Source organism: Elaeis guineensis, chromosome 6, assembly GCF_000442705.2.
Source record: "Elaeis guineensis isolate ETL-2024a chromosome 6, EG11, whole genome shotgun sequence".
Taxonomy (NCBI): domain Eukaryota; kingdom Viridiplantae; phylum Streptophyta; class Magnoliopsida; order Arecales; family Arecaceae; genus Elaeis; species Elaeis guineensis.
In genome coordinates, this window is record NC_025998.2 from 53309774 (window position 1) to 53318270 (window position 8497).

The window sequence follows — 8497 nt, forward strand, 5'->3', positions numbered from 1 at the left end:
GGGTGAAGAATGTTATAGCCCAAGCCCAAGCCCATGACATCAAGATCCAAGCCCACAAAAAAAAAATAGAGAGGAAAATCGGGAAGAAGACTCTCGATAGGAGTCTTCTTCTCCGATGAGACCCAAGCAAATTGGGAGTCCTAGGACCTCTCGAAGTCCTAGGACCCTCTATAAGAAGACCTCCCCTCTCCCGAGAAATCGAACATCGACCTCTCCCTCTCTCTTTCTCCCTATTTTCTCGATCGGAGCCGCAGACATCGTCTTGATTTTCACCGTGATTGCTCGCCGGTGGGGTCACCGAAAGCCGAGGTAAGTCCTCCTCCCTTCCTCTCTTCCTTCCCTTTCCTCCCATACCCTTGCGCGTGATGGCCGGCGACGAGTGTCGTCGATTTTCGATCAGAAAAGAGACCCTATTTTGGGCCTCTTTTTTCTTGATTTTCTGACATCGGCGATCATAATCGACCACTGGCCATGCTCCTCCATAACCGGGGGAGCAGCCTCCCTCTGCCACTGGCCTCCGCCACGGTGACCGTGGCCTGAAGGGCCCGGCAAAAGGAGGGGACGTCGGTCCCCTGTTTCGGCGTGGAAGAGCCGAGAAGAAGAAGAAGAAGAAGAAAAAAAAGAAGAAAAAGAAGAAAAAAGAAGAAAAAGAAAAGAAAAAGAAGAAAAAGAAAAAAAAAGAAGAGAGAGAAACTTTCTCTCTCTGCTCTCTCTCTCTCTTTTAGATTTTTAAGATTTATGGAATTAATTAAAAATAATAATAATAATAATAATAATAAATAAATAAATAAAATAAAAAAAATAAATAAATATAATTAGGGTATCCATGGGTTAGTCCGAAAATCCTGGATGCTGTTGTCAAGTTGATCCTCATGGGGACATTAGATTTTAATAATTTTAATTATTTTTAATTTGATGAAATTTTGATTAAAAAAGTATATGATATTTGACGTATTAGGTTCAGAGAAGGATTTTCGAGATTCCTAGAATTCCTAGTTGGATTTTCTTTTGAGGTAAGTAGTGTTTACTTTTATTGAATTTATCTGATAAATTATAAATTCTGAATTAAATAAATTTATGCATACTTGTGATTGAAATTATTTATTGACATAATTGTTGAAATTATTTATGATTAAAGTTAATTATAGAAAATTATTTATGATTGAAGTTATTTATTGAAAAAATTATTATGATGATGTATGATCACAAAGAATAATATGATTGATTTGATTCGAATATTATTTATTTATATTATTTTGAAAATAATATATGAATTGGAAGATAATATGAAATTGACAACCTAACTGTGTTGAGGATCCCACCAATGGGGCATATACGTTGGTAATTGACTGTCCTGAGGGTTTATGTCGCCAGCGAGACCAGCGACATATCGCCAGAGAGACCAGTGACAAACCGCCAGTGAGACCAGCGGTTCCAAAGGACTTGGCTGCCAGATGATTCGCAGCCCACCGCAAGCAGATACGCGGTATTATGACCCTGCCACAGGGATAATGTGGTCATAGTCATGGTTGGTAAGAAGAACTTAAGAAATTGATGAATTTAAGATGAAAAGCATAATTTAAAATTATGATGAATTGAATTTTGTATATGATTGATAGTATGATTATGATTTCATGAAACTATATATTGATTTTGTTATTATCAGTAAATCGATATGTATAGTATTATTTGCCTGATTTATTCAGTTAAAGGTATACACTGCTTACTGGGCTGTTTAGCTCATGATGAGTTTTATGTTTTTCTTACAGATCCAGAAAATTAGCGTGATGCGGGATTTCGGTTGGGAGAGCGATTAGAGATGGAGTTAGCTCATTGATTTAGGACTTTCTAAAAAAAAAATTGATTCAAGACTTTTAGTCTTTTTTTAGTGTTGACTTTGTCAGACAGTTATTTTCTTTTGAACACTGAGTTTTGATTTGTTATTTGAACTAAGGTTTGATTATTAAATATTAAAAAATTTATTTAACTTTGTGTGAAGATATCATGATGAGATGCCTTGCATGCTTATGGAAAAAGTATTCTATGAGTATGCGGCGGTTGCCATGACCCTCGATTCAAATCTCGGGTCGGGGGCGTGACACTATCCCTCCGTTCGCTGTTGGACAGTGGCAAGCTCATCGGACCCAACTTCGTTAGCTGGTATCGAAAGTTGAAGATCGTGTTAGAGCACGAAAGAATTTTATATATCTTTACGGATCAGACACCTGAAGAACCTACAGCCAATGCTCCTCGTGCTGCGAGAGACACTTACATGAAGTGGCTCAATGATCGTATGACTATGCATTGCATGATGAGGGCAGCTATGAACGATGAACTTAGTCGTAAGTTCGAGGATGCACAGTCTAAGGAGATGATTCAAATATTGAATGAGTCTTTCGGCACCCCTGAGGATGCAGAGAGATATAAAATCTTCTGCACAATGTTCAATGCCCATATGTGAGAGGAAGCTTCAGTTATCGATCATGTATTATACATGATTGAGCAGATTGAATGCCTTAGCAAACTTGGCTTTCCGTTGCATGAATAGTTAAGCAAGGATGCTATCATCAATTCACTATCGAAATCCTATCTATCCTTCTCAGTCATTATAGAATGACGAAGCCTACAGTAAACTACCATGATTTACTAGGGTTACTGCAGACTTTTGAGAAGGATCACCAGCTCCAAAAGGAGCCAGTGAATTTAGTGAGAGGTTCATCTACGGGGCATCGATCCTCTAGGAGAGGAAAGAAGAAAAAGGTGCAAAAATCTCATGCCGTCGATCCCAAGCATAGCAAATCATCAAAAGTTGATAAGAGCCAGGTAGAGTGCTTCTTCTGTAAGAAGCTGAGTCATTGAGAAAAGAATTATCCTATTTATATAGCCACCCTTGACCCAAACAGGCCTAAGAACAAGAGAAAGAGGCAAGTGGTTGCTTCATAAGGTATTTATATGATAACACCTTGTAATTTTTCTGTTTGTGATACTACTACCTGGATATTGGATATTAAAAATCCTGTTAATATATGCAATTCATTGCAGAAAACTGTAGATAAGTAAAAAATTTTGAGAGGGTGAGCGGTTCCTTCATGTTGGAGATGGAAGCCTTGTTTCAGTTCTGACCTTGGAAACTTTGCAGTCTGTCTTCGAGTCCAGTAGTGTCATATTAGATGATTGTCATTATTGTCCTTCCTTTATGATGAATGTCATTTCTGTAGGCCTTTTGGCCAAACTTGGTTACAAGTTTATAATAAAGGATGAATTTGTGATATCATTACGAATGATACTATAATTATGTGTAGACAATTAAAACATGGCATATACATAATATCACGACCTATTAGTGTAATGTACACACCTAGTAAATGCTCCAAAATAGATAATGTCAGCGAATCCTACCTTTGGCATTGTAGGCTTGGTCATGTGAACAAAAATAGGATTGACAGGTTGATCAAGGAATGTGTCCTTGAGATAGATGATTGTGAATCATTGCCTACCTGTGAATCTTGTCTACTTAGTAAGATGACTAAGTCACCTTTTAAAAGAAAAGATGAAAGAGCCAGTGATGTCCTAGGTCTAATACATACTGATGTATGTGGGCCTATGAACATAAGTGCCAGAGGAGGATACTACTACTTTATTATGTTCACAGACGACCTATCAAGGTATATGTATATCTATCTTATAAAGCATAAGTCAGAATCATTTGAAATATTCAAATAATTCCATACTGAAATAGAGATACAAACTGGAATGAGTATTAAGATCTTTCGGTCAGACTGAAGAGGTGAATACCTCACTAGTGAGTTTCTGACATATCTAGAAGAGAATGGGATTCTCTCATAATGGACCCCTATTGGAACACCACAATATAATGGTGTGTCCGAGAGGAGGAATCGAATCTTGTTAGACATAGTCTGATCCATGATGAATTTTTTCAATCTATCAATATCTTTTTGGAGATATGCTCTAGAGACTGCTTGCTATATTTTGAATAAGGTGCCCAGTAAGTCTGTCGATAAAACTCCATATGACATATGGACTGAGCGTAAGCCGGTGCTCTCACATCTTAGGATCTGGGGGCGTCCAGCTTATGTCAAGCATTTAAAGACAGATAAGTTTGAATCGAAGTCTGATAGATGCTTGTTCGTAGGGTACCCAAAGAAAATTAAAGGGTACTACTTCTACCTTGCTGCAGAATAAAAAGTATTTGTCAGCAGTCGGGCAGTCTTTTTGAAAAAGGAGTTCCTTGGTAAAGAAGCTAATATCCATAAAATTGAACTTGATGAAGTTTATGAGGTGGAAGGACCGACACATACAGAATTGAGTTTGATTGGTGAATCAAATCCAGAGTTAGTAGAGGCACCATTAAGGAGATCCGATAGAGTACCACGTCAGCCAGACAGATACTATGATTTTCTGATATGGGACGGTGATCCTATTGAACTTGATGAGAACGATGAGGATCTGATCACCTATATGAAGGCCATGCAAAGGTCTGACTCTCAAAAATAGCTTGAGGCCATGAAGTTTGAGATGGAGTCCATGGAGATCAATAGTGTATGGACACTAGTTGTTCTGTCTGAAGGGATAAAATTTATAGGGTGTAAATGGATTTTCAAGAGAAAAAGAGGAGCGGACGGGAAGGTAAAGACCTATAAAGTCTGTCTAGTTGCTAAGGATTACCGTCAATGTAATGGTATTGACTATGACGAGACATTCTCTCCTGTGGTAATGTTCAAGTCCATCCGGATTATGCTTGCTGTCGCTGCACACTTAGATTATGAGATATGGCAGATGGATGTCAAAATCACTTTTCTTAATGAAGAGCTGGAAGAAGAGGTGTATATGATACAATCTGAAGGGTTCACATCCACAGACGAGTCAAAAATGTGCAAGATGAAAAGGTCAATTTATGGACTTAAGCTGGCATCGAGGAGTTGGAACATGCATTTTGATAAAGTAATCAAAACGTATGGCTTCGTTAGGAACGGAGAAGAGCCTTGCGTCTACAAATGGGCTTGCAATTCTATGGTCATTTTTTTTGTGCTGTATGTGGATGACATACTGTTACTAGAAAATGACATCCCAATTTTGCAGAGTGTGAAGCTATGGTTGTCATCACAGTTCTCCATGAAGGACTTAGGAGAAGCATCCTACATCCTAGGGATGAAGATCTATAGGGATAGATCTAGAAAGTTGCTTAGATTGTCACAATCCACGTACATTGACATCTTGTTGAAGCTGTTCAACATGGATAATTTCAAGAAAAGCTATCTTTCGATAGGTCATGAAATTACTCTTTCCAATAAAGATTATCCGACAACTCTTGAGGAGAGAGAGCGTATGAGTAGAATACCATATACTTTGACAGTGGGATCTATCATGTATGCTATGACATGTACAAAGTCGGATGTGGCCTATTCACTAGGGATAGTAAGTAGGTACTAGTTAGATCCGGGTGAGAAGCATTGGATGATTGCAAAAGTAATTTTTAGGTATTTGAGAAATACTAAAGACCAATGGCTTATCTATGGAGACTCTGATCTGAAACTTGTAGGATATACTGATTCTAGTTTTTAGTCAGATTGTGATGAAAGCAGAAGCGTATCGGGCTACGTATTTATCTTTAATGGAGGAGCTGTTTGCTGAAAAAGTTTCAAGCAACATACTATGGCCGATTCTATATGCGAAGAGGAATACATTGCTGCATCGGATGCTACGAAAGAGGTAGTGTGGTTGTGAAAGTTCATTATCGAGCTGGGAGTTGTACCTTCCATTGATGGTCCTATCCTGCTATATTGTGATAGCTCCAGTACCATAGCTCAGGGGAAAGAACCTAAGTCGCACCATCGCACTAAACATATTTCACGCCGCTATCACCTAGTATGAGAGATCGTGAACCGAGATATCATCGAGCTTCAGAAGATCGATGGAAAGGAGAACCTAGCCGATCCCTTCACTAAAGCTCTCGAGATCAAAGAGTTCGATGACTTCAAATTGAAGATGGATATAAGATACTACCTCGATTGGCTTTAGTCCAAGTGAGAGTTGTTGGGAATTGTGTCCTAAAATCAATCATGTGACGATTGAGTTCATCCTTGTATATGAATTATTGATTATTGAATAATAGTTATTCTAATATTTTTCATCACAAAGTGACATCTTTCTTGAACTCTTGTACTGTGATGAAGTCTCTAGAACTATGCTAGTGTACGATAAAGAGAAGATTTATCGTATAGTTCTTAAATAAGTTCGTGATCAAATGATACATCATTACGGGATGATGACATTTATCGAGTGAAGGTCGTTGTGTGCTATATGGATTGGTTGTCCTCTTAACCAAAGAGTTTGGTGATACTGGTATGGCATACAGGTGAGATGTAAGGGTACATCATCACTGAACAAGTGACTCACTTGCTGAGCATTTTGCTGTCAAGAGCTGCTCGCAAAATATGTAAGTATAAATATCTTTCAGACCTAAGATCACCATAGTGACTTGCATGCAACTCACTGTACTTTAGTGTTGAACTCCTGAATTTTTAATGCAGTGATGGAAGGCTACTAGGTACAGTCAAGTACTTGTGAAGTCTGTGTGTGGATCAAGATGGGATTGACCCCTCTGGATTATTGAAGTTGATGTATCGCTGTATTTCAATTTAGTAAAGTCTTGACCAGGGTAATCCATGAGATGGATTTGAAAGGTTGAAATACAATGTGGATGAAGTAATTTCAGTTGACAGTTAACTTGAGACCATCCTAGAGCATCCAGGGTCAAAAAGATGAATTATGCGGTAACCATGTGTATGGATTCTGAAATATTTTTTTATGATAATTCGATCTATCTAGACGTCGGAAATCATTGCTAGATGGTATCTCAATTAGTGCAGAAATTGATTAATGTGCTATCGGCTTAGTGTTTGAACCTATGAAGTCACGCAGACAAGTCAGACAAAGTAGGAAGGAATTGACCTATGTTTATATGTCCAATCTGGAGGTACTTGACTTGATTGAATATATAAGCTAACTTGATTGAGAATTGAGTTATGGGTCAAACGGGATTGAAGAGTTGACTATGTCTAGCTAGCACTACACATGAGGTTCAGGTTCAATCTCAGGGATGAATAATTTTTATCTATGATCCATGAAACATATGAAAGATTGAATTTAAGTACTAATTAATTTCAAATTAGATCTGAATTAATTAGACTTAAATAGATCCAAAATCTAAATTAGACTTGGTACAAAAGTCCTAAAGAATTTAAGATTGACAGCCTTTCAAAATTATTTCGAACCAGCTTCGAATCGGATTCGAATCGGACCTGTTTTGGATAAGATATGACTATTCCTACTTGCATTGAGAATACTCACTCATGAAGCATGACCAAAAATTAGTTTGGTATTTATTTGGAGCATCCCATGTGGGTGTAGGAGTGGGTGCAAAGTGGATGTCATAAGTGATGGCAATTATATCTCATGTAGGAGTCCTTCTTTTATGACCAATTCAAATTAGATTTGAATAAAGAGTCCTCCTCTCATTGGGTCATGAGAATCATCTATAAATAGAGAGAGTCTCTACCTATGGATAAGAGAAGAGAATAGAATAGCAAACAAATCAAATTGAGAGAAGAGAAAAAGAGAGAGAGACAAGCGTGTGAAGAGAGAGATCCTTCATCTTCTACATCTCTCCCTTTGTTGCCGCCTCTTCTCCTTGGACATAGATCCTTCTTGGACATCCTACCTGCTGGTGGAGGTGTCACATTATCATATCTCATCCCTCGATTGATTGAGTTGTAAAGTCAATTGGATTGGAGTTCATCCTGCTTTCCTGCGGCATCGACGTGCATGCGAAGTAGAGGGTCTGCATATTCAGACCTCTATGAAGGTTTATATCAGATAATTTGGGATTTGATCCCTGGTTTCACTGTGATTCAGATAAAGATTTGATCATTAAACAAGTGAAATATTAGAAAAAATTTTTAGATGCAACCTGGGCATTCTGGAGGAAAACTGTTCTCTTCCCTTTAGATCCTACTATGTGTACGAGGTGGAGGAGGAATATACGTCTACTGGCTCATGATGATAAATAAGTTCTTAAGGTCTCAAGGCTCACTGCTCTTCAGAGATTCTCTTTGAGCTTAACTTTCCTCCCACTACTTTACCTTGGTTAAATAATTTTTTCAAGAAGATAGCAATGTCGGGTCATAATCATATTGTAATACCATCAGAAAGTAGTATCCCAATCTTTTTTAGGATGAGCTTTATAGATCTATTCTCTAACATATCCACCTACTGTTGTAGACAGAGGCTGGATATCCTTGAATCTCAAAATAATCAAGATTCAGTTCTCACCATCCCATATCTCATATGCTGTGGTAGGAACAGGTTTAGAGAGAACCCAATTTTATAGAAATAAAGCATGTCCCTAAAGAAATATGAATAAATCAGTGAAGTTCATTATGGACCAGATCATATCTCATATAGTCTCATGACTCTT